The sequence below is a fragment of the Salmo salar genome, chromosome ssa12, assembly GCF_905237065.1.
Source record: "Salmo salar chromosome ssa12, Ssal_v3.1, whole genome shotgun sequence".
NCBI lineage: Eukaryota > Metazoa > Chordata > Actinopteri > Salmoniformes > Salmonidae > Salmo > Salmo salar.
In genome coordinates this window covers 85,379,600-85,402,741 of record NC_059453.1, presented here as the reverse complement: position 1 = coordinate 85,402,741, position 23,142 = coordinate 85,379,600, and the positions used below count along the sequence as shown (strand labels likewise).

General features: G+C 44.0%; 22 non-coding genes across 22 annotated transcripts; all 22 read left to right on the top strand.

Moving 5' to 3' along the window:
• Nucleotides 1–33: 33 nt before the first annotated feature.
• Nucleotides 34–106, top strand: trnak-cuu (transfer RNA lysine (anticodon CUU)). The gene has a single exon. It is a non-coding gene; the product is annotated as a tRNA-Lys (tRNA).
• Nucleotides 107–1,069: 963 nt separating this feature from the next.
• On the top strand, nt 1,070–1,142 carry trnak-cuu (transfer RNA lysine (anticodon CUU)). The gene has a single exon. It is a non-coding gene; the product is annotated as a tRNA-Lys (tRNA).
• Nucleotides 1,143–2,620: 1,478 nt separating this feature from the next.
• Nucleotides 2,621–2,693, top strand: trnak-cuu (transfer RNA lysine (anticodon CUU)). The gene has a single exon. It is a non-coding gene; the product is annotated as a tRNA-Lys (tRNA).
• A 961-nt stretch (nt 2,694–3,654) lies between these two features.
• trnak-cuu (transfer RNA lysine (anticodon CUU)) lies at nt 3,655–3,727 on the top strand. The gene has a single exon. It is a non-coding gene; the product is annotated as a tRNA-Lys (tRNA).
• A 432-nt stretch (nt 3,728–4,159) lies between these two features.
• On the top strand, nt 4,160–4,232 carry trnak-cuu (transfer RNA lysine (anticodon CUU)). The gene has a single exon. It is a non-coding gene; the product is annotated as a tRNA-Lys (tRNA).
• Nucleotides 4,233–7,760: 3,528 nt separating this feature from the next.
• trnak-cuu (transfer RNA lysine (anticodon CUU)) lies at nt 7,761–7,833 on the top strand. Its single transcript has one exon. It is a non-coding gene; the product is annotated as a tRNA-Lys (tRNA).
• Nucleotides 7,834–8,793: 960 nt separating this feature from the next.
• Nucleotides 8,794–8,866, top strand: trnak-cuu (transfer RNA lysine (anticodon CUU)). Its single transcript has one exon. It is a non-coding gene; the product is annotated as a tRNA-Lys (tRNA).
• A 961-nt stretch (nt 8,867–9,827) lies between these two features.
• trnak-cuu (transfer RNA lysine (anticodon CUU)) lies at nt 9,828–9,900 on the top strand. Its single transcript has one exon. It is a non-coding gene; the product is annotated as a tRNA-Lys (tRNA).
• Nucleotides 9,901–12,915: 3,015 nt separating this feature from the next.
• trnak-cuu (transfer RNA lysine (anticodon CUU)) lies at nt 12,916–12,988 on the top strand. Its single transcript has one exon. It is a non-coding gene; the product is annotated as a tRNA-Lys (tRNA).
• A 961-nt stretch (nt 12,989–13,949) lies between these two features.
• trnak-cuu (transfer RNA lysine (anticodon CUU)) lies at nt 13,950–14,022 on the top strand. Its single transcript has one exon. It is a non-coding gene; the product is annotated as a tRNA-Lys (tRNA).
• A 1,479-nt stretch (nt 14,023–15,501) lies between these two features.
• trnak-cuu (transfer RNA lysine (anticodon CUU)) lies at nt 15,502–15,574 on the top strand. The gene has a single exon. It is a non-coding gene; the product is annotated as a tRNA-Lys (tRNA).
• Nucleotides 15,575–16,018: 444 nt separating this feature from the next.
• On the top strand, nt 16,019–16,091 carry trnak-cuu (transfer RNA lysine (anticodon CUU)). The gene has a single exon. It is a non-coding gene; the product is annotated as a tRNA-Lys (tRNA).
• A 961-nt stretch (nt 16,092–17,052) lies between these two features.
• trnak-cuu (transfer RNA lysine (anticodon CUU)) lies at nt 17,053–17,125 on the top strand. Its single transcript has one exon. It is a non-coding gene; the product is annotated as a tRNA-Lys (tRNA).
• A 961-nt stretch (nt 17,126–18,086) lies between these two features.
• Nucleotides 18,087–18,159, top strand: trnak-cuu (transfer RNA lysine (anticodon CUU)). The gene has a single exon. It is a non-coding gene; the product is annotated as a tRNA-Lys (tRNA).
• Nucleotides 18,160–18,603: 444 nt separating this feature from the next.
• trnak-cuu (transfer RNA lysine (anticodon CUU)) lies at nt 18,604–18,676 on the top strand. Its single transcript has one exon. It is a non-coding gene; the product is annotated as a tRNA-Lys (tRNA).
• Nucleotides 18,677–19,120: 444 nt separating this feature from the next.
• On the top strand, nt 19,121–19,193 carry trnak-cuu (transfer RNA lysine (anticodon CUU)). Its single transcript has one exon. It is a non-coding gene; the product is annotated as a tRNA-Lys (tRNA).
• Nucleotides 19,194–19,637: 444 nt separating this feature from the next.
• Nucleotides 19,638–19,710, top strand: trnak-cuu (transfer RNA lysine (anticodon CUU)). The gene has a single exon. It is a non-coding gene; the product is annotated as a tRNA-Lys (tRNA).
• Nucleotides 19,711–20,672: 962 nt separating this feature from the next.
• Nucleotides 20,673–20,745, top strand: trnak-cuu (transfer RNA lysine (anticodon CUU)). Its single transcript has one exon. It is a non-coding gene; the product is annotated as a tRNA-Lys (tRNA).
• Nucleotides 20,746–21,189: 444 nt separating this feature from the next.
• trnak-cuu (transfer RNA lysine (anticodon CUU)) lies at nt 21,190–21,262 on the top strand. The gene has a single exon. It is a non-coding gene; the product is annotated as a tRNA-Lys (tRNA).
• A 443-nt stretch (nt 21,263–21,705) lies between these two features.
• Nucleotides 21,706–21,778, top strand: trnak-cuu (transfer RNA lysine (anticodon CUU)). The gene has a single exon. It is a non-coding gene; the product is annotated as a tRNA-Lys (tRNA).
• A 444-nt stretch (nt 21,779–22,222) lies between these two features.
• trnak-cuu (transfer RNA lysine (anticodon CUU)) lies at nt 22,223–22,295 on the top strand. The gene has a single exon. It is a non-coding gene; the product is annotated as a tRNA-Lys (tRNA).
• Nucleotides 22,296–22,739: 444 nt separating this feature from the next.
• trnak-cuu (transfer RNA lysine (anticodon CUU)) lies at nt 22,740–22,812 on the top strand. Its single transcript has one exon. It is a non-coding gene; the product is annotated as a tRNA-Lys (tRNA).
• Nucleotides 22,813–23,142: the final 330 nt, after the last annotated feature.

The following is a 23,142-nucleotide window of genomic DNA, read 5'->3' as shown; positions in this document are numbered from 1 at the left end:
ATATTCGAAACAAGTCATTAATATCATCGAGGTGCCTGGCTAGCTCAGTCGGTAGAGCATGAGACTCTTAATCTCAGGGTCGTGGGTTCGAGCCCCACGTTGGGCGCTCCTTTTCTCCGCCGAAGCACCAACTCACTTTGCAAACAGCCATTCGTTTCGACTTTCGAGCAGGCTTGCCACCCTGCATTGCTGAAGTGTCAGGCATTGCTGGTGATACAGAAGACTATGAATTTGAATCCTAGCTTTGCCTGCTCTCTGACATTTTATCTCAATGACATACCTATTACTTATGAAACGTCCTCCTAAATGGCTTGAATAAATGCTCCTTTACTGGACAAGAAATAGATAAGCAGAGTGTTCAAGAAAAATACTTGCTCCTGGTGAGGCTCAAACTCACAACCTTGTCATCGATTTGATGCATACTGATGTATAACTACTACACGCTAACGATTGCACCACAGGATCCATTAAAAACACTCTCACTGATCACCATATTTTTGCACAAACAGAGCTGTTCGATATTCGAAACAAGTCAATAAACTATTCGAGATTCCTGGCTAGCTCAGTCGGTAGAGCATGAGACTCTTAATCTCAGGGTCGTGGGTTCGAGCCCCACGTTGGGCGGTCCTTTTCTCCGCCCGAAGCACCAACTCACTTTGCAAACAGCCATTCGTTTGGACCTTCGAGCAGGCTTGCCACCCTGCATTGCTGAAGTGTCAGGCATTGCTGGTGATACAGAAGACTATGAATTTGAATCCTAGCTTTGCCTGCTCTCTGACATTTTATCTCAATGACATACCTATTACTTGTGAAACGTCCTCCTAAATGGCTGGAATAAATGCTCCTTTACTGGACAAGAAATAGATAAGCAGAGTGTTCAAGAAAAATACTTGCTCCTGGTGAGGCTCAAACTCACAACCTTGTCATCGATTTGATGCATACTGATGTATAACTACTACACGCTAACGATTGCACCACAGGATCCATTAAAAACACTCTCACTGATCACCATATTTTGCACAAACAGAGCTGTTCGATATTCGAAACAAGTCATAAATATCATCGAGGTGCCTGGCTAGCTCAGTCGGTAGAGCATGAGACTCTTAATCTCAGGGTCGTGGGTTCGAGCCCCACGTTGGGCGGTCCTTTTCTCCGCCGAAGCACCAACTCACTTTGCAAACAGCCATTCGTTTGGACCTTCGAGCAGGCTTGCCACCCTGCATTGCTGAAGTGTCAGGCATTGCTGGTGATACAGAAGACTATGAATTTGAATCCTAGCTTTGCCTGCTCTCTGACATTTTATCTCAATGACATACCTATTACTTATGAAACGTCCTCCTAAATGGCTGGAATAAATGCTCCTTTACTGGACAAGAAATAGATAAGCAGAGTGTTCAAGAAAAATACTTGCTCCTGGTGAGGCTCAAACTCACAACCTTGTCATCGATTTGATGCATACTGATGTATAACTACTACACGCTAACGATTGCACCACAGGATCCATTAAAAACACTCTCACTGATCACCATATTTTGCACAAACAGAGCTGTTCGATATTCGAAACAAGTCATTAATATCATCGAGGTTCCTGGCTAGCTCAGTCGGTAGAGCATGAGACTCTTAATCTCAGGGTCGTGGGTTCGAGCCCCACGTTGGGCGGTCCTTTTCTCCGCCGAAGCACCAACTCACTTTGCAAACAGCCATTCGTTTGGACTTTCGAGCAGGCTTGCCACCCTGCATTGCTGAAGTGTCAGGCATTGCTGGTGATACAGAAGACTATGAATTTGAATCCTAGCTTTGCCTGCTCTCTGACATTTTATCTCAATGACATACCTATTACTTATGAAACGTCCTCCTAAATGGCTGGAATAAATGCTCCTTTACTGGACAAGAAATAGATAAGCAGAGTGTTCAAGAAAAATACTTGCTCCTGGTGAGGCTCAAACTCACAACCTTGTCATCGATTTGATGCATACTGGTGTATAAGTACTACACGCTAACGATTGCACCACAGGATCCATTAAAAACACTCTCACTGATCACCATATTTTGCACAAACAGAGCTGTTCGATATTCGAAACAAGTCATTAATATCATCGAGGTGCCTGGCTAGCTCAGTCGGTAGAGCATGAGACTCTTAATCTCAGGGTCGTGGGTTCGAGCCCCACGTTGGGAGCTCCTTTTCTCTGCCGAAGAACCAACTCACTTTGCAAACAGCCATTCGTTTGGACTTTCGAGCAGGCTTGCCACCCTGCATTGCTGAAGTGTCAGGCATTGCTGGTGATACAGAAGACTATGAATTTGAATCCTAGCTTTGCCTGCTCTCTGACATTTTATCTCAATGACATACCTATTACTTATGAAACGTCCTCCTAAATGGCTGGAATAAATGCTCCTTTACTGGACAAGAAATAGATAAGCAGAGTGTTCAAGAAAAATACTTGCTCCTGGTGAGGCTCAAACTCACAACCTTGTCATCGATTTGATGCATACTGGTGTATAAGTACTACACGCTAACGATTGCACCACAGGATCCATTAAAAACACTCTCACTGATCACCATATTTTGCACAAACAGAGCTGTTCGATATTCGAAACAAGTCATTGATATCATCGAGGTGCCTGGCTAGCTCAGTCGGTAGAGCATGAGACTCTTAATCTCAAGGTCGTGGGTTCGATCCCCACGTTGGGCGGTCCTTTTCTCCGCCGAAGCACCAACTCACTTTGCAAACAGCCATTCGTTTGGACCTTCGAGCAGGCTTGCCACCCTGCATTGCTGAAGTGTCAGGCATTGCTGGTGATACAGAAGACTATGAATTTGAATCCTAGCTTTGCCTGCTCTCTGACATTTTATCTCAATGACATACCTATTACTTATGAAACGTCCTCCTAAATGGCTGGAATAAATGCTCCTTTACTGGACAAGAAATAGATAAGCAGAGTGTTCAAGAAAAATACTTGCTCCTGGTGAGGCTCAAACTCACAACCTTGTCATCGATTTGATGCATACTGATGTATAACTACTACACGCTAACGATTGCACCACAGGATCCATTAAAAACACTCTCACTGATCACCATATTTTGCACAAACAGAGCTGTTCGATATTCGAAACAAGTCATTAATATCATCGAGGTGCCTGGCTAGCTCAGTCGGTAGAGCATGAGACTCTTAATCTCAGGGTCGTGGGTTCGAGCCCCACGTTGGGAGCTCCTTTTCTCTGCCGAAGAACCAACTCACTTTGCAAACAGCCATTCGTTTCGACTTTCGAGCAGGCTTGCCACCCTGCATTGCTGAAGTGTCAGGCATTGCTGGTGATACAGAAGACTATGAATTTGAATCCTAGCTTTGCCTGCTCTCTGACATTTTATCTCAATGACATACCTATTACTTATGAAACGTCCTCCGAAATGGATTGAATAAATGCTCCTTTACTGGACAAGAAATAGATGAGCAGAGTGTTCAAGAAAAATACTTGCTCCTGGTGAGGCTCAAACTCACAACCTTGTCATCGATTTGATGCATACTGATGTATAAGTACTACACGCTAACGATTGCACCACAGGATCCATTAAAAACACTCTCACTGATCACCATATTTTTGCACAAACAGAGCTGTTCGATATTCGAACCAAGTCAATAAACTATTGAGATGCCTGGCTAGCTCAGTCGGTAGAGCATGAGACTCTTAATCTCAGGGTCGTGGGTTCGAGCCCCACGTTGGGCGGTCCTTTTCTCCACCGAAGCACCAACTCACTTTGCAAACAGCCATTCGTTTGGACCTTCGAGCAGGCGTTGCTGAAGTGTCAGGCATAGCTGGTGATACAGAAGACTATGAATTTGAATCCTAGCTTTGCCTGCTCTCTGACATTTTATCTCAATGACATACCTATTACTTATGAAACGTCCTCCTAAATGGCTGGAATAAATGCTCCTTTACTGGACAAGAAATAGATAAGCAGAGTGTTCAAGAAAAATACTTGCTCCTGGTGAGGCTCAAACTCACAACCTTGTCATCGATTTGATGCATACTGATGTATAACTACTACACGCTAACGATTGCACCACAGGATCCATTAAAAACACTCTCACTGATCACCATATTTTGCACAAACAGAGCTGTTCGATATTCGAAACAAGTCATTAATATCATCGAGGTGCCTGGCTAGCTCAGTCGGTAGAGCATGAGACTCTTAATCTCAGGGTCGTGGGTTCGAGCCCCACGTTGGGCGCTCCTTTTCTCCGCCGAAGCACCAACTCACTTTGCAAACAGCCATTCGTTTCGACTTTCGAGCAGGCTTGCCACCCTGCATTGCTGAAGTGTCAGGCATTGCTGGTGATACAGAAGACTATGAATTTGAATCCTAGCTTTGCCTGCTCTCTGACATTTTATCTCAATGACATACCTATTACTTATGAAACGTCCTCCGAAATGGATTGAATAAATGCTCCTTTACTGGACAAGAAATAGATGAGCAGAGTGTTCAAGAAAAATACTTGCTCCTGGTGAGGCTCAAACTCACAACCTTGTCATCGATTTGATGCATACTGATGTATAAGTACTACACGCTAACGATTGCACCACAGGATCCATTAAAAACACTCTCACTGATCACCATATTTTTGCACAAACAGAGCTGTTCGATATTCGAACCAAGTCAATAAACTATTGAGATTCCTGGCTAGCTCAGTCGGTAGAGCATGAGACTCTTAATCTCAGGGTCGTGGGTTCGAGCCCCATGTTGGGGGGTCCTTTTCTCCGCCGAAGCACCAACTCACTTTGCAAACAGCCATTCGTTTGGACCTTCGAGCAGGCGTTGCTGAAGTGTCAGGCATAGCTGGTGATACAGAAGACTATGAATTTGAATCCTAGCTTTGCCTGCTCTCTGACATTTTATCTCAATGACATACCTATTACTTGTGAAACGTCCTCCTAAATGGCTGGAATAAATGCTCCTTTACTGGACAAGAAATAGATAAGCAGAGTGTTCAAGAAAAATACTTGCTCCTGGTGAGGCTCAAACTCACAACCTTGTCATCGATTTGATGCATACTGATGTATAACTACTACACGCTAACGATTGCACCACAGGATCCATTAAAAACACTCTCACTAATCACCATATTTTGCACAAACAGAGCTGTTCGATATTCGAACCAAGGCAATAAACTATTGAGATGCCTGGCTAGCTCAGTCGGTAGAGCATGAGACTCTTAATCTCAGGGTCGTGGGTTCGAGCCCCACGTTGGGTGGTCCTTTTCTCCGCCGAAGCACCAACTCACTTTGCAAACAGCCATTCGTTTGGACCTTCGAGCAGGCTTGCCACCCTGCATTGCTGAAGTGTCAGGCATTGCTGGTGATACAGAAGACTATGAATTTGAATCCTAGCTTTGCCTGCTCTCTGACATTTTATCTCAATGACATACCTATTACTTATGAAACGTCCTCCTAAATGGCTGGAATAAATGCTCCTTTACTGGACAAGAAATAGATAAGCAGAGTGTTCAAGAAAAATACTTGCTCCTGGTGAGGCTCAAACTCACAACCTTGTCATCGATTTGATGCATACTGATGTATAACTACTACACGCTAACGATTGCACCACAGGATCCATTAAAAACACTCTCACTGATCACCATATTTTGCACAAACAGAGCTGTTCGATATTCGAAACAAGTCATTAATATCATCGAGGTGCCTGGCAAGCTCAGTCGGTTGAGCATGAGACTCTTAATCTCAGGGTCGTGGGTTCGAGCCCCACGTTGGCCGGTCCTTTTCTCCGCCCGAAGCACCAACTCACTTTGCAAACAGCCATTCGTTTGGACCTTCGAGCAGGCTTGCCACCCTGCATTGCTGAAGTGTCAGGCATTGCTGGTGATACAGAAGACTATGAATTTGAATCCTAGCTTTGCCTGCTCTCTGACATTTTATCTCAATGACATACCTATTACTTATGAAACGTCCTCCTAAATGGCTGGAATAAATGCTCCTTTACTGGACAAGAAATAGATAAGCAGAGTGTTCAAGAAAAATACTTGCTCCTGGTGAGGCTCAAACTCACAACCTTGTCATCGATTTGATGCATACTGATGTATAACTACTACACGCTAACGATTGCACCACAGGATCCATTAAAAACACTCTCAATGATCACCATATTTTGCACAAACAGAGCTGTTCGATATTCGAAACAAGTCATTAATATCATCGAGGTGCCTGGCTAGCTCAGTCAGTAGAGCATGAGACTCTTAATCTCAGGGTCGTGGGTTCGAGCCCCACGTTGGGAGCTCCTTTTCTCTGCCGAAGAACCAACTCACTTTGCAAACAGCCATTCGTTTCGACTTTCGAGCAGGCTTGCCACCCTGCATTGCTGAAGTGTCAGGCATTGCTGGTGATACAGAAGACTATGAATTTGAATCCTAGCTTTGCCTGCTCTCTGACATTTTATCTCAATGACATACCTATTACTTATGAAACGTCCTCCGAAATGGATTGAATAAATGCTCCTTTACTGGACAAGAAATAGATGAGCAGAGTGTTCAAGAAAAATACTTGCTCCTGGTGAGGCTCAAACTCACAACCTTGTCATCGATTTGATGCATACTGATGTATAAGTACTACACGCTAACGATTGCACCACAGGATCCATTAAAAACACTCTCACTGATCACCATATTTTTGCACAAACAGAGCTGTTCGATATTCGAACCAAGTCAATAAACTATTGAGATGCCTGGCTAGCTCAGTCGGTAGAGCATGAGACTCTTAATCTCAGGGTCGTGGGTTTGAGCCCCACGTTGGGCGGTCCTTTTCTCCACCGAAGCACCAACTCACTTTGCAAACTGCCATTCGTTTGGACTTTCGAGCAGGCTTGCCACCCTGCGTTGCTGAAGTGTCAGGCATAGCTGGTGATACAGAAGACTATGAATTTGAATCCTAGCTTTGCCTGCTCTCTGACATTTTATCTCAATGTCATACCTATTACTTATGAAACGTCCTCCTAAATGGCTGGAATAAATGCTCCTTTACTGGACAAGAAATAGATAAGCAGAGTGTTCAAGAAAAATACTTGCTCCTGGTGAGGCTCAAACTCACAACCTTGTCATCGATTTGATGCATACTGATGTATAACTACTACACGCTAACGATTGCACCACAGGATCCATTAAAAACACTCTCACTGATCACCATATTTTGCACAAACAGAGCTGTTCGATATTCGAAACAAGTCATTAATATCATCGAGGTTCCTGGCTAGCATCAGTCGGTAGAGCATGAGACTCTTAATCTCAGGGTCGTGGGTTCGAGCCCCACGTTGGGCGGTCCTTTTCTCCGCCGAAGCACCAACTCACTTTGCAAACAGCCATTCGTTTGGACCTTCGAGCAGGCTTCCCCCGTTGCTGAAGTGTCAGGCATAGCTGGTGATACAGAAGACTATGAATTTGAATCCTAGCTTTGCCTGCTCTCTGACATTTTATCTCAATGACATACCTATTACTTATGAAACGTCCTCCTAAATGGCTGGAATAAATGCTCCTTTACTGGACAAGAAATAGATAAGCAGAGTGTTCAAGAAAAATACTTGCTCCTGGTGAGGCTCAAACTCACAACCTTGTCATCGATTTGATGCATACTGATGTATAACTACTACACGCTAACGATTGCACCACAGGATCCATTAAAAACACTCTCACTGATCACCATATTTTGCACAAACAGCTGTTCGATATTCGAAACAAGTCATTAATATCATCGAGGTGCCTGGCTAGCTCAGTCGGTAGAGCATGAGACTCTTAATCTCAGGGTCGTGGGTTCGAGCCCCACGTTGGGCGCTCCTTTTCTCCGCCGAAGAACTAACTCACTTTGCAAACAGCCATTCGTTTCGACTTTCGAGCAGGCTTGCCACCCTGCATTGCTGAAGTGTCAGGCATTGCTGGTGATACAGAAGACTATGAATTTGAATCCTAGCTTTGCCTGCTCTCTGACATTTTATCTCAATGACATACCTATTACTTATGAAACGTCCTCCGAAATGGATTGAATAAATGCTCCTTTACTGGACAAGAAATAGATGAGCAGAGTGTTCAAGAAAAATACTTGCTCCTGGTGAGGCTCAAACTCACAACCTTGTCATCGATTTGATGCATACTGATGTATAAGTACTACACGCTAACGATTGCACCACAGGATCCATTAAAAACACTCTCACTGATCACCATATTTTTGCACAAACAGAGCTGTTCGATATTCGAACCAAGTCAATAAACTATTGAGATTCCTGGCTAGCTCAGTCGGTAGAGCATGAGACTCTTAATCTCAGGGTCCTGGGTTTGAGCCCCACGTTGGGCGGTCCTTTTCTCCGCCCGAAGCACCAACTCACTTTGCAAACTGCCATTCGTTTGGACTTTCGAGCAGGCTTGCCACCCTGCGTTGCTGAAGTGTCAGGCATAGCTGGTGATACAGAAGACTATGAATTTGAATCCTAGCTTTGCCTGCTCTCTGACATTTTATCTCAATGTCATACCTATTACTTATGAAACGTCCTCCTAAATGGCTGGAATAAATGCTCCTTTACTGGACAAGAAATAGATAAGCAGAGTGTTCAAGAAAAATACTTGCTCCTGGTGAGGCTCAAACTCACAACCTTGTCATCGATTTGATGCATACTGATGTATAACTACTACACGCTAACGATTGCACCACAGGATCCATTAAAAACACTCTCACTGATCACCATATTTTGCACAAACAGCTGTTCGATATTCGAAACAAGTCATTAATATCATCGAGGTGCCTGGCTAGCTCAGTCGGTAGAGCATGAGACTCTTAATCTCAGGGTCGTGGGTTCGAGCCCCACGTTGGGCGCTCCTTTTCTCCGCCGAAGAACCAACTCACTTTGCAAACAGCCATTCGTTTCGACTTTCGAGCAGGCTTGCCACCCTGCATTGCTGAAGTGTCAGGCATTGCTGGTGATACAGAAGACTATGAATTTGAATCCTAGCTTTGCCTGCTCTCTGACATTTTATCTCAATGACATACCTATTACTTATGAAACGTCCTCCGAAATGGATTGAATAAATGCTCCTTTACTGGACAAGAAATAGATGAGCAGAGTGTTCAAGAAAAATACTTGCTCCTGGTGAGGCTCAAACTCACAACCTTGTCATCGATTTGATGCATACTGATGTATAAGTACTACACGCTAACGATTGCACCACAGGATCCATTAAAAACACTCTCACTGATCACCATATTTTTGCACAAACAGAGCTGTTCGATATTCGAACCAAGTCAATAAACTATTGAGATTCCTGGCTAGCTCAGTCGGTAGAGCATGAGACTCTTAATCTCAGGGTCCTGGGTTTGAGCCCCACGTTGGGCGGTCCTTTTCTCCGCCGAAGCACCAACTCACTTTGCAAACTGCCATTCGTTTGGACTTTCGAGCAGGCTTGCCACCCTGCGTTGCTGAAGTGTCAGGCATAGCTGGTGATACAGAAGACTATGAATTTGAATCCTAGCTTTGCCTGCTCTCTGACATTTTATCTCAATGTCATACCTATTACTTATGAAACGTCCTCCTAAATGGCTGGAATAAATGCTCCTTTACTGGACAAGAAATAGATAAGCAGAGTATTCAAGAAAAATACTTGCTCCTGGTGAGGCTCAAACTCACAACCTTGTCATCGATTTGATGCATACTGATGTATAACTACTACACGCTAACGATTGCACCACAGGATCCATTAAAAACACTCTCACTGATCACCATATTTTGCACAAACAGAGCTGTTCGATATTCGAAACAAGTCATTACTATCATCGAGGTGCCTGGCTAGCTCAGTCGGTAGAGCATGAGACTCTTAATCTCAGGGTCGTGGGTTCGAGCCCCACGTTGGGCGAACCTTTTCTCCGCCGAAGAACTAACTCACTTTGCAAACAGCCATTCGTTTCGACTTTCGAGCAGGCTTGCCACCCTGCATTGCTGAAGTGTCAGGCATTGCTGGTGATACAGAAGACTATGAATTTGAATCCTAGCTTTGCCTGCTCTCTGACATTTTATCTCAATGACATACCTATTACTTATGAAACGTCCTCCGAAATGGATTGAATAAATGCTCCTTTACTGGACAAGAAATAGATGAGCAGAGTGTTCAAGAAAAATACTTGCTCCTGGTGAGGCTCAAACTCACAACCTTGTCATCGATTTGATGCATACTGATGTATAAGTACTACACGCTAACGATTGCACCACAGGATCCATTAAAAACACTCTCACTGATCACCATATTTTTGCACAAACAGAGCTGTTCGATATTCGAACCAAGTCAATAAACTATTGAGATTCCTGGCTAGCTCAGTCGGTAGAGCATGAGACTCTTAATCTCAGGGTCCTGGGTTCGAGCCCCACGTTGGGCGGTCCTTTTCTCCGCCGAAGCACCAACTCACTTTGCAAACTGCCATTCGTTTGGACTTTCGAGCAGGCTTGCCACCCTGCGTTGCTGAAGTGTCAGGCATAGCTGGTGATACAGAAGACTATGAATTTGAATCCTAGCTTTGCCTGCTCTCTGACATTTTATCTCAATGTCATACCTATTACTTATGAAACGTCCTCCTAAATGGCTGGAATAAATGCTCCTTTACTGGACAAGAAATAGATAAGCAGAGTGTTCAAGAAAAATACTTGCTCCTGGTGAGGCTCAAACTCACAACCTTGTCATCGATTTGATGCATACTGATGTATAACTACTACACGCTAACGATTGCACCACAGGATCCATTAAAAACACTCTCACTGATCACCATATTTTGCACAAACAGAGCTGTTCGATATTCGAAACAAGTCATTAATATCATCGAGGTTCCTGGCTAGCTCAGTCGGTAGAGCATGAGACTCTTAATCTCAGGGTCGTGGGTTCGAGCCCCACGTTGGGCGGTCCTTTTCTCCGCCGAAGCACCAACTCACTTTGCAAACAGCCATTCGTTTGGACCTTCGAGCAGGCGTTGCTGAAGTGTCAGGCATAGCTGGTGATACAGAAGACTATGAATTTGAATCCTAGCTTTGCCTGCTCTCTGACATTTTATCTCAATGACATACCTATTACTTATGAAACGTCCTCCTAAATGGCTGGAATAAATGCTCCTTTACTGGACAAGAAATAGATAAGCAGAGTGTTCAAGAAAAATACTTGCTCCTGGTGAGGCTCAAACTCACAACCTTGTCATCGATTTGATGCATACTGATGTATAACTACTACACGCTAACGATTGCACCACAGGATCCATTAAAAACACTCTCACTGATCACCATATTTTGCACAAACAGCTGTTCGATATTCGAAACAAGTCATTGATATCATTGAGGTGCCTGGCTAGCTCAGTCGGTAGAGCATGAGACTCTTAATCTCAGGGTCGTGGGTTCGAGCTCCACGTTGGGTGCTCCTTTTCTCTGCCGAAGAACCAACTCACTTTGCAAACAGCCATTCGTTTCGACTTTCGAGCTGGCTTGCCACCCTGCATTGCTGAAGTGTCAGGCATTGCTGGTGATACAGAAGACTATGAATTTGAATCCTAGCTTTGCCTGCTCTCTGACATTTTATCTCAATGACATACCTATTACTTATGAAACGTCCTCCGAAATGGATTGAATAAATGCTCCTTTACTGGACAAGAAATAGATGAGCAGAGTGTTCAAGAAAAATACTTGCTCCTGGTGAGGCTCAAACTCACAACCTTGTCATCGATTTGATGCATACTGATGTATAACTACTACACGCTAACGATTGCACCACAGGATCCATTAAAAACACTCTCACTGATCACCATATTTTGCACAAACAGAGCTGTTCGATATTCGAAACAAGTCATTAATATCATCGAGGTTCCTGGCTAGCTCAGTCGGTAGAGCATGAGACTCTTAATCTCAGGGTCGTGGGTTCGAGCCCCACGTTGGGCGGTCCTTTTCTCCGCCGAAGCACCAACTCACTTTGCAAACAGCCATTCGTTTGGACTTTCGAGCAGGCTTGCCACCCTGCATTGCTGAAGTGTCAGGCATTGCTGGTGATACAGAAGACTATGAATTTGAATCCTAGCTTTGCCTGCTCTCTGACATTTTATCTCAATGACATACCTATTACTTATGAAACGTCCTCCTAAATGGCTGGAATAAATGCTCCTTTACTGGACAAGAAATAGATAAGCAGAGTGTTCAAGAAAAATACTTGCTCCTGGTGAGGCTCAAACTCACAACCTTGTCATCGATTTGATGCATACTGATGTATAACTACTACACGCTAACGATTGCACCACAGGATCCATTAAAAACACTCTCACTGATCACCATATTTTGCACAAACAGAGCTGTTCGATATTCGAAACAAGTCATTAATATCATCGAGGTGCCTGGCTAGCTCAGTCAGTAGAGCATGAGACTCTTAATCTCAGGGTCGTGGGTTCGAGCCCCACGTTGGGAGCTCCTTTTCTCTGCCGAAGAACCAACTCACTTTGCAAACAGCCATTCGTTTGGACTTTCGAGCAGGCTTGCCACCCTGCATTGCTGAAGTGTCAGGCATTGCTGGTGATACAGAAGACTATGAATTTGAATCCTAGCTTTGCCTGCTCTCTGACATTTTATCTCAATGACATACCTATTACTTATGAAACGTCCTCCTAAATGGCTGGAATAAATGCTCCTTTACTGGACAAGAAATAGATAAGCAGAGTGTTCAAGAAAAATACTTGCTCCTGGTGAGGCTCAAACTCACAACCTTGTCATCGATTTGATGCATACTGATGTATAAGTACTACACGCTAACGATTGCACCACAGGATCCATTAAAAACACTCTCACTGATCACCATATTTTTGCACAAACAGAGCTGTTCGATATTCGAACCAAGTCAATAAACTATTGAGATGCCTGGCTAGCTCAGTCGGTAGAGCATGAGACTCTTAATCTCAGGGTCGTGGGTTCGAGCCCCACGTTGGGCGGTCCTTTTCTCCGCCGAAGCACCAACTCACTTTGCAAACAGCCATTCGTTTGGACCTTCGAGCAGGCTTGCCACCCTGCATTGCTGAAGTGTCAGGCATTGCTGGTGATACAGAAGACTATGAATTTGAATCCTAGCTTTGCCTGCTCTCTGACATTTTATCTCAATGACATACCTATTACTTATGAAACGTCCTCCTAAATGGCTGGAATAAATGCTCCTTTACTGGACAAGAAATAGATAAGCAGAGTGTTCAAGAAAAATACTTGCTCCTGGTGAGGCTCAAACTCACAACCTTGTCATCGATTTGATGCATACTGATGTATAATTACTACACGCTAACAATTGCACCACAGGATCCATTAAAAACACTCTCACTGATCACCATATTTTGCACAAACAGAGCTGTTCGATATTCGAAACAAGTCATTAATATCATCGAGGTTCCTGGCAAGCTCAGTCGGTTGAGCATGAGACTCTTAATCTCAGGGTCGTGGGTTCGAGCCCCACGTTGGCCGGTCCTTTTCTCCGCCGAAGCACCAACTCACTTTGCAAACAGCCATTCGTTTGGACCTTCGAGCAGGCTTGCCACCCTGCATTGCTGAAGTGTCAGGCATTGCTGGTGATACAGAAGACTATGAATTTGAATCCTAGCTTTGCCTGCTCTCTGACATTTTATCTCAATGACATACCTATTACTTATGAAACGTCCTCCTAAATGGCTGGAATAAATGCTCCTTTACTGGACAAGAAATAGATAAGCAGAGTGTTCAAGAAAAATACTTGCTCCTGGTGAGGCTCAAACTCACAACCTTGTCATCGATTTGATGCATACTGATGTATAACTACTACACGCTAACGATTGCACCACAGGATCCATTAAAAACACTCTCAATGATCACCATATTTTGCACAAACAGAGCTGTTCGATATTCGAAACAAGTCATTAATATCATCGAGGTGCCTGGCTAGCTCAGTCGGTAGAGCATGAGACTCTTAATCTCAGGGTCGTGGGTTCGAGCCCCACGTTGGGCGCTCCTTTTCTCCGCCGAAGAACCAACTCACTTTGCAAACAGCCATTCGTTTGGACTTTCGAGCAGGCTTGCCACCCTGCATTGCTGAAGTGTCAGGCATTGCTGGTGATACAGAAGACTATGAATTTGAATCCTAGCTTTGCCTGCTCTCTGACATTTTATCTCAATGACATACCTATTACTTATGAAACGTCCTCCTAAATGGCTGGAATAAATGCTCCTTTACTGGACAAGAAATAGATAAGCAGAGTGTTCAAGAAAAATACTTGCTCCTGGTGAGGCTCAAACTCACAACCTTGTCATCGATTTGATGCATACTGATGTATAAGTACTACACGCTAACGATTGCACCACAGGATCCATTAAAAACACTCTCACTGATCACCATATTTTTGCACAAACCGAGCTGTTTGATATTCGAACCAAGTCAATAAACTATTCGAGGTGCCTGGCTAGCTCAGTCGGTAGAGCATGAGACTCTTAATCTCAGGGTCGTGGGTTCGAGCCCCATGTTGGGCGGTCCTTTTCTCCGCCGAAGCACCAACTCACTTTGCAAACAGCCATTCGTTTGGACTTTCGAGCATGCTTGCCACCCTGCATTGCTGAAGTGTTAGGCATTGCTGGTGATACAGAAGACTATGAATTTGAATCCTAGCTTTGCCTGCTCTCTGACATTTTATCTCAATGACATACCTATTACTTATGAAACGTCCTCCTAAATGGCTGGAATAAATGCTCCTTTACTGGACAAGAAATAGATAAGCAGAGTGTTCAAGAAAAATACTTGCTCCTGGTGAGGCTCAAACTCACAACCTTGTCATCGATTTGATGCATACTGATGTATAACTACTACACGCTAACGATTGCACCACAGGATCCATTAAAAACACTCTCACTGATCACCATATTTTGCACAAACAGAGCTGTTCGATATTCGAAACAAGTCATTAATATCATCGAGGTGCCTGGCTAGCTCAGGCGGTAGAGCATGAGACTCTTAATCTCAGGGTCGTGGGTTCGAGCCCCACGTTGGGCGCTCCTTTTCTCCGCCGAAGCACCAACTCACTTTGCAAACAGCCATTCGTTTGGACTTTCGAGCAGGCTTGCCACCCTGCATTGCTGAAGTGTCAGGCATTGCTGGTGATACAGAAGACTATGAATTTGAATCCTAGCTTTGCCTGCTCTCTGACATTTTATCTCAATGACATACCTATTACTTATGAAACGTCCTCCTAAATGGCTGGAATAAATCCTCCTTTACTGGACAAGAAATAGATAAGCAGAGTATTCAAGAAAAATACTTGCTCCTGGTGAGGCTCAAACTCACAACCTTGTCATCGATTTGATGCATACTGATGTATAACTACTACACGCTAACGATTGCACCACAGGATCCATTAAAAACACTCTCACTGATCACCATATTTTGCACAAACAGAGCTGTTCGATATTCGAAACAAGTCATTAATATCATCGAGATGCCTGGCTAGCTCAGTCGGTAGAGCATGAGACTCTTAATCTCAGGGTCGTGGGTTCGAGCCCCACGTTGGGCGGTCCTTTTCTCCGCCGAAGAACTAACTCACTTTGCAAACAGCCATTCGTTTCGACTTTCGAGCAGGCTTGCCACCCTGCATTGCTGAAGTGTCAGGCATTGCTGGTGATACAGAAGACTATGAATTTGAATCCTAGCTTTGCCTGCTCTCTGACATTTTATCTCAATGACATACCTATTACTTATGAAACGTCCTCCGAAATGGATTGAATAAATGCTCCTTTACTGGACAAGAAATAGATAAGCAGAGTGTTCAAGAAAAATACTTGCTCCTGGTGAGGCTCAAACTCACAACCTTGTCATCGATTTGATGCATACTGATGTATAACTACTACACGCTAACGATTGCACCACAGGATCCATTAAAAACACTCTCAATGATCACCATATTTTGCACAAACAGAGCTGTTCGATATTCGAAACAAGTCATTAATATCATCGAGGTGCCTGGCTAGCTCAGTCGGTAGAGCATGAGACTCTTAATCTCAGGGTCGTGGGTTCGAGCCCCACGTTGGGCGCTCCTTTTCTCCGCCGAAGCACCAACTCACTTTGCAAACAGCCATTCGTTTGGACTTTCGAGCAGGCTTGCCACCCTGCATTGCTGAAGTGTCAGGCATTGCTGGTGATACAGAAGACTATGAATTTGAATCCTAGCTTTGCCTGCTCTCTGACATTTTATCTCAATGACATACCTATTACTTATGAAACGTCCTCCTAAATGGCTGGAATAAATGCTCCTTTACTGGACAAGAAATAGATAAGCAGAGTGTTCAAGAAAAATACTTGCTCCTGGTGAGGCTCAAACTCACAACCTTGTCATCGATTTGATGCATACTGGTGTATAAGTACTACACGCTAACGATTGCACCACAGGATCCATTAAAAACACTCTCACTGATCACCATATTTTTGCACAAACCGAGCTGTTTGATATTCGAACCAAGTCAATAAACTATTGAGATGCCTTGCTAGCTCAGTCGGTAGAGCATGAGACTCTTAATCTCAGGGTCGTGGGTTCGAGCCCCATGTTGGGCGGTCCTTTTCTCCGCCGAAGCACCAACTCACTTTGCAAACAGCCATTCGTTTGGACTTTCGAGCATGCTTGCCACCCTGCATTGCTGAAGTGTTAGGCATTGCTGGTGATACAGAAGACTATGAATTTGAATCCTAGCTTTGCCTGCTCTCTGACATTTTATCTCAATGACATACCTATTACTTATGAAACGTCCTCCTAAATGGCTGGAATAAATGCTCCTTTACTGGACAAGAAATAGATAAGCAGAGTGTTCAAGAAAAATACTTGCTCCTGGTGAGGCTCAAACTCACAACCTTGTCATCGATTTGATGCATACTGATGTATAACTACTACACGCTAACGATTGCACCACAGGATCCATTAAAAACACTCTCACTGATCACCATATTTTGCACAAACAGAGCTGTTCGATATTCGAAACAAGTCATTAATATCATCGAGGTGCCTGGCTAGCTCAGTCGGTAGAGCATGAGACTCTTAATCTCAGGGTCGTGGGTTCGAGCCCCACGTTGGGCGCTCCTTTTCTCCGCCGAAGAACCAACTCACTTTGCAAACAGCCATTCGTTTGGACTTTCGAGCAGGCTTGCCACCCTGCATTGCTGAAGTGTCAGGCATAGCTGGTGATACAGAAGACTATGAATTTGAATCCTAGCTTTGCCTGCTCTCTGACATTTTATCTCAATGACATACCTATTACTTATGAAACGTCCTCCTAAATGGCTGGAATAAATCCTCCTTTACTGGACAAGAAATAGATAAGCAGAGTGTTCAAGAAAAATACTTGCTCCTGGTGAGGCTCAAACTCACAACCTTGTCATCGATTTGATGCATACTGATGTATAACTACTACACGCTAACGATTGCACCACAGGATCCATTAAAAACACTCTCACTGATCACCATATTTTGCACAAACAGAGCTGTTCGATATTCGAAACAAGTCATTAATATCATCGAGGTGCCTGGCTAGCTCAGTCGGTAGAGCATGAGACTCTTAATCTCAGGGTCGTGGGTTCGAGCCCCACGTTGGGTGATCCTTTTCTCCGCCGAAGCACCAACTCACTTTGCAAACAGCCATTCGTTTGGACTTTCGAGCAGGCTTGCCACCCTGCGTTGCTGAAGTGTCAGGCATAGCTGGTGATACAGAAGACTATGAATTTGAATCCTAGCTTTGCCTGCTCTCTGACATTTTATCTCAATGACATACCTATTACTTATGAAACGTCCTCCGAAATGGATTGAATAAATGCTCCTTTACTGGACAAGAAATAGATGAGCAGAGTGTTCAAGAAAAATACTTGCTCCTGGTGAGGCTCAAACTCACAACCTTGTCATCGATTTGATGCATACTGATGTATAACTACTACACGCTAACGATTGCACCACAGGATCCATTAAAAACACTCTCACTGATCACCATATTTTTGCACAAACAGAGCTGTTCGATATTCGAACCAAGTCAATAAACTATTGAGATGCCTGGCTAGCTCAGTCGGTAGAGCATGAGACTCTTAATCTCAGGGTCGTGGGTTCGAGCCCCACGTTGGGCGGTCCTTTTCTCCGCCGAAGAACCAACTCACTTTGCAAACAGCCATTCGTTTGGACTTTCGAGCAGGCTTGCCACCCTGCATTGCTGAAGTGTCAGGCATAGCTGGTGATACAGAAGACTATGAATTTGAATCCTAGCTTTGCCTGCTCTCTGACATTTTATCTCAATGACATACCTATTACTTATGAAACGTCCTCCGAAATAGATTGAATAAATGCTCCTTTACTGGACAAGAAATAGATGAGCAGAGTGTTCAAGAAAAATACTTGCTCCTGGTGAGGCTCAAACTCACAACCTTGTCATCGATTTGATGCATACTGATGTATAACTACTACACGCTAACGATTGCACCACAGGATCCATTAAAAACACTCTCACTGATCACCATATTTTGCACAAACAGAGCTGTTCGATATTCGAAACAAGTCATTAATATCATCGAGGTGCCTGGCTAGCTCAGTCGGTAGAGCATGAGACTCTTAATCTCAGGGTCGTGGGTTCGAGCCCCACGTTGGGCGGTCCTTTTCTCCGCCGAAGCACCAACTCACTTTGCAAACAGCCATTCGTTTGGACTTTCGAGCAGGCTTGCCACCCTGCATTGCTGAAGTGTCAGGCATAGCTGGTGATACAGAAGACTATGAATTTGAATCCTAGCTTTGCCTGCTCTCTGACATTTTATCTCAATGTCATACCTATTACTTATGAAACGTCCTCCTAAATGGATGGAATAAATGCTCCTTTACTGGACAAGAAATAGATAAGCAGAGTGTTCAAGAAAAATACTTGCTCCTGGTGAGGCTCAAACTCACAACCTTGTCATCGATTTGATGCATACTGATGTATAACTACTACACGCTAACGATTGCACCACAGGATCCATTAAAAACACTCTCACTGATCACCATATTTTGCACAAACAGAGCTGTTCGATATTCGAAACAAGTCATTAATATCATCGAGGTGCCTGGCTAGCTCAGTCGGTAGAGCATGAGACTCTTAATCTCAGGGTCGTGGGTTCGAGCCCCACGTTGGGCGGTCCTTTTCTCCGCCGAAGCACCAACTCACTTTGCAAACAGCCATTCGTTTGGACTTTCGAGCAGGCTTGCCACCCTGCGTTGCTGAAGTGTCAGGCATAGCTGGTGATACAGAAGACTATGAATTTGAATCCTAGCTTTGCCTGCTCTCTGACATTTTATCTCAATGACATACCTATTACTTATGAAACGTCCTCCTAAATGGCTGGAATAAATGCTCCTTTACTGGACAAGAAATAGATAAGCAGAGTGTTCAAGAAAAATACTTGCTCCTGGTGAGGCTCAAACTCACAACCTTGTCATCGATTTGATGCATACTGATGTATAACTACTACACGCTAACGATTGCACCACAGGATCCATTAAAAACACTCTCACTGATCACCATATTTTGCACAAACAGAGCTGTTCGATATTCGAAACAAGTCATTAATATCATCGAGGTGCCTGGCTAGCTCAGTCGGTAGAGCATGAGACTCTTAATCTCAGGGTCGTGGGTTCGAGCCCCACGTTGGGCGCTCCTTTTCTCCGCCGAAGCACCAACTCACTTTGCAAACAGCCATTCGTTTGGACTTTCGAGCAGGCTTGCCACCCTGCATTGCTGAAGTGTCAGGCATTGCTGGTGATACAGAAGACTATGAATTTGAATCCTAGCTTTGCCTGCTCTCTGACATTTTATCTCAATGACATACCTATTACTTATGAAACGTCCTCCTAAATGGCTTGAATAAATGCTCCTTTACTGGACAAGAAATAGATAAGCAGAGTGTTCAAGAAAAATACTTGCTCCTGGTGAGGCTCAAACTCACAACCTTGTCATCGATTTGATGCATACTGATGTATAACTACTACACGCTAACGATTGCACCACAGGATCCATTAAAAACACTCTCACTGATCACCATATTTTTGCACAAACAGAGCTGTTCGATATTCGAACCAAGTCAATAAACTATTGAGGTGCCTGGCTAGCTCAGTCGGTAGAGCATGAGACTCTTAATCTCAGGGTCGTGGGTTTGAGCCCCACGTTGGGCGGTCCTTTTCTCCGCCCGAAGCACCAACTCACTTTGCAAACAGCCATTCGTTTGGACTTTCGAGCAGGCTTGCCACCCTGCGTTGCTGAAGTGTCAGGCATTGCTGGTGATACAGAAGACTATGAATTTGAATCCTAGCTTTGCCTGCTCTCTGACATTTTATCTCAATGTCATACCTATTACTTATGAAACGTCCTCCTAAATGGCTGGAATAAATGCTCCTTTACTGGACAAGAAATAGATAAGCAGAGTGTTCAAGAAAAATACTTGCTCCTGGTGAGGCTCAAACTCACAACCTTGTCATCGATTTGATGCATACTGATGTATAACTACTACACGCTAACGATTGCACCACAGGATCCATTAAAAACACTCTCACTGATCACCATATTTTGCACAAACAGAGCTGTTCGATATTCGAAACAAGTCATTAATATCATCGAGGTGCCTGGCTAGCTCAGTCGGTAGAGCATGAGACTCTTAATCTCAGGGTCGTGGGTTCGAGCCCCACGTTGGGCGGTCCTTTTCTCCGCCGAAGCACCAACTCACTTTGCAAACAGCCATTCGTTTGGACTTTCGAGCAGGCTTGCCACCCTGCATTGCTGAAGTGTCAGGCATTGCTGGTGATACAGAAGACTATGAATTTGAATCCTAGCTTTGCCTGCTCTCTGACATTTTATCTCAATGACATACCTATTACTTATGAAACGTCCTCCTAAATGGATGGAATAAATGCTCCTTTACTGGACAAGAAATAGATAAGCAGAGTGTTCAAGAAAAATACTTGCTCCTGGTGAGGCTCAAACTCACAACCTTGTCATCGATTTGATGCATACTGATGTATAACTACTACACGCTAACGATTGCACCACAGGATCCATTAAAAACACTCTCACTGATCACCATATTTTGCACAAACAGAGCTGTTCGATATTCGAAACAAGTCATTAATATCATCGAGGTGCCTGGCTAGCTCAGTCGGTAGAGCATGAGACTCTTAATCTCAGGGTCGTGGGTTCGAGCCCCACGTTGGGCGGTCCTTTTCTCCGCCGAAGAACCAACTCACTTTGCAAACAGCCATTCGTTTCGACTTTCGAGCAGGCTTGCCACCCTGCGTTGCTGAAGTGTCAGGCATTGCTGGTGATACAGAAGACTATGAATTTGAATCCTAGCTTTGCCTGCTCTCTGACATTTTATCTCAATGACATACCTATTACTTGTGAAACGTCCTCCTAAATGGCTTGAATAAATGCTCCTTTACTGGACAAGAAATAGATAAGTAGAGTGTTCAAGAAAAATACTTGCTCCTGGTGAGGCTCAAACTCACAACCTTGTCATCGATTTGATGCATACTGATGTATAACTACTACACGCTAACGATTGCACCACAGGATCCATTAAAAACACTCTCACTGATCACCATATTTTGCACAAACAGAGCTGTTCGATATTCGAAACAAGTCAATAACTATTCGAGGTGCCTGGCTAGCTCAGTCGGTAGAGCATGAGACTCTTAATCTCAGGGTCGTGGGTTCGAGCCCCACGTTGGGCGGACCTTTTCTCCGCCGAAGCACCAACTCACTTTGCAAACAGCCATTCGTTTGGACCTTCGAGCAGGCTTGAAACCCTGCGTTGCTGAAGTGTCAGGCATTGCTGGTGATACAGAAGACTATGAATTTGAATCCTAGCTTTGCCTGCTCTCTGACATTTTATCTCAATGACATACCTATTACTTATGAAACGTCCTCCTAAATGGCTGGAATAAATGCTCCTTTACTGGACAAGAAATAGATAAGCAGAGTGTTCAAGAAAAATACTTGCTCCTGGTGAGGCTCAAACTCACAACCTTGTCATCGATTTGATGCATACTGATGTATAAGTACTACACGCTAACGATTGCACCACAGGATCCATTAAAAACACTCTCACTGATCACCATATTTTGCACAAACAGAGCTGTTCGATATTCGAAACAAGTCATAAATATCATCGAGGTGCCTGGCTAGCTCAGTCGGTAGAGCATGAGACTCTTAATCTCAGGGTCGTGGGTTCGAGCCCCACGTTGGGCGGTCCTTTTCTCCGCCGAAGAACCAACTCACTTTGCAAACAGCCATTCGTTTGGACTTTCGAGCAGGCTTGCCACCCTGCATTGCTGAAGTGTCAGGCATTGCTGGTGATACAGAAGACTATGAATTTGAATCCTAGCTTTGCCTGCTCTCTGACATTTTATCTCAATGACATACCTATTACTTATGAAACGTCCTCCTAAATGGCTGGAATAAATGCTCCTTTACTGGACAAGAAATAGATAAGCAGAGTGTTCAAGAAAAATACTTGCTCCTGGTGAGGCTCAAACTCACAACCTTGTCATCGATTTGATGCATACTGATGTATAACTACTACACGCTAACGATTGCACCACAGGATCCATTAAAAACACTCTCACTGATCACCATATTTTGCACAAACAGAGCTGTTCGATATTCGAAACAAGTCATTAATATCATCGAGGTGCCTGGCTAGCTCAGTCGGTAGAGCATGAGACTCTTAATCTCAGGGTCGTGGGTTCGAGCCCCACGTTGGGCGGTCCTTTTCTCCGCCGAAGCACCAACTCACTTTGCAAACAGCCATTCGTTTCGACTTTCGAGCAGGCTTGCCACCCTGCATTGCTGAAGTGTCAGGCATTGCTGGTGATACAGAAGACTATGAATTTGAATCCTAGCTTTGCCTGCTCTCTGACATTTTATCTCAATGACATACCTATTACTTATGAAACGTCCTCCTAAATGGCTTGAATAAATGCTCCTTTACTGGACAAGAAATAGATAAGCAGAGTGTTCAAGAAAAATACTTGCTCCTGGTGAGGCTCAAACTCACAACCTTGTCATCGATTTGATGCATACTGATGTATAACTA